Consider the following 1,979-nt stretch of genomic DNA (forward strand, 5'->3'; position numbering starts at 1 on the left):
TTTAGAAGAATTCCTTGATCTTTCTATCATATACAGCTAAATAATTATTCCATATTTTTGTAGCTTGCAGCACCACTGCATCCAAGAAACACATCTCACCATCAAGAACAGGTACCACTGAAGGGTAAAAGGACACAAATATTGTTCTAGACAATTAGAACCAAGAAACAACCAGACTTATCTGACAAAGTAGACTTCAAATAAAAACTAATCAGAAAAGACAGGGAAGAACATTACATATTCATTATAAGAAAAATCTACCAAGAAGATACTACAATTCTAAACATTTGCACACCAAACACAATAGTACCCAATTTCAAAAAATAATCAACATTACATCACATCTAAAATCACATATCAACCCAAACACAGTGATAGTAGGTGACTTCAATATCATACTCTCACCAATAGACAGGTTATCCAAACAAAAACTAAACAGAGAAATTCTGGAGTTAAATAATACCACAAATCATGTGGATCTCATAAACATATAAAGAATATTCCATGAAGATAATATTATTCATTCACAATTTAAAAGAATATGGTAAACTTAGCTCTAGTGTCCTCTGATCTTAAGAGAAGAGCATTGTGTGAAGAATGAGTCCTGTCTGGGTTTAAGACCCATCTTAGTCTTAAGTTGGCTCTACACCATTTCCTTAATTTGTCTGCATCTGTTTCCTCAAATGCAAAATGATTAATACACAGTGTGTGACTGCTATGAGCATAAAATAAAGAGATATGAATGAAGTAATAAGGTATCTGACTTACCAAGCAGTTGTAATGATGTTGGTGGTTGTAATTAGTCTAAGCATGTGTGAGTTTCAGACAAAAAAATCAATTAGCCAGATACTAGATACTAACAAATGGCCTATAATTCTTCTAGAGTTGTATGGATTAAATGAGTGGATACCCGTAGAAGTACTCACTAGAATGACCTGGCAGTTGAAGTTTCCTATTCAGTATTTAGCAATCATATTGACAAATGTATATGATACCCAGGAGCATTATAATAAATATATAATATGTGATATACTGATTTAAAGGAGTATGTTCTTTAAGGTAAAGTCATCAGATCACGGTACAATCAGAAAATGGAAAGCATGGGATTATTTATTTATTTTTTTATTAAGAATGTAAATGCAGCCAGGGAGTTCTCACCAGCTCTTATAGGTGCTCTTCTTCCAGAGAGCTTCTCAGAGAAAAGATTGTATATGAACTCTGGCTCTGAATATTCTGCCGTTAAGCATCAGTAGTCAAACACAGAGGGTTAAGAAACTATACATAGCTCTTTCCAGTGGAGGAGTTAGGAGAGGACATTCAGAAATGGCACCTCGCAAGGGGAAGGAAAAGAAGGAAGAACAGGTCATCAGCTTTTGGCCTCAAATGGCTGAAGGAGAGAATGTATTTGATGTCTGCCACATATTCACATCCTTCAATGACACCTTTGTTCGTGTTACTGATCTTTTTGGCAAGGAAATCATCTGCAGGGTGACTGGTGGAATGAAGGTAAAGGCTGACAGAGATGAGTCCTCTCCGTATGCAGCCATGTTGGCTGCCCAGGATGTGGCCCATAGGTGCAAAGAGCTGGGCATCACTGCCCTGCATATCAAACTCCACACCACAGGGGGAAACAGGACCAAGACCCCTGGACCTGGAGCCTAGTCAGCCCTCAGAGCTCTTGCTTGCTCAGGGATGAAGATTGGGTGGATTGAGGATGTCACCCCCATCCCCTCTGACAGTACCCAAAGGAAGGGTGGTCGTTGTGGTCGCCGTCTCTGAACAGGACTACTCAAATTATTTTCTGTTAATAAATTGCTTTGTATAAGCTAAAAAAAAAAAGAAAAGAAACTATACATATATGCATGTAATAATAATTAATGATCAAAGAGGCCATGAATTTGATGGAGAATGAGGAGGCATATATGGAAGGGGTTGGAGGAAAGAAAGGGAAGGGGAAATGTTATAATTAAATTATAATC

The 1,979-nt window shown here is 37.4% G+C and overlaps 1 pseudogene; it reads left to right on the forward strand.

Annotated features, from left to right (window-relative positions):
• The first annotated feature begins 1,318 nt into the window (after window positions 1-1,318).
• On the forward strand, window positions 1,319-1,779 carry LOC114683891 (annotated as a pseudogene).
• Window positions 1,780-1,979: the final 200 nt, after the last annotated feature.

This window comes from Peromyscus leucopus, chromosome 22, assembly GCF_004664715.2.
Source record: "Peromyscus leucopus breed LL Stock chromosome 22, UCI_PerLeu_2.1, whole genome shotgun sequence".
NCBI classification, from domain to species: domain Eukaryota; kingdom Metazoa; phylum Chordata; class Mammalia; order Rodentia; family Cricetidae; genus Peromyscus; species Peromyscus leucopus.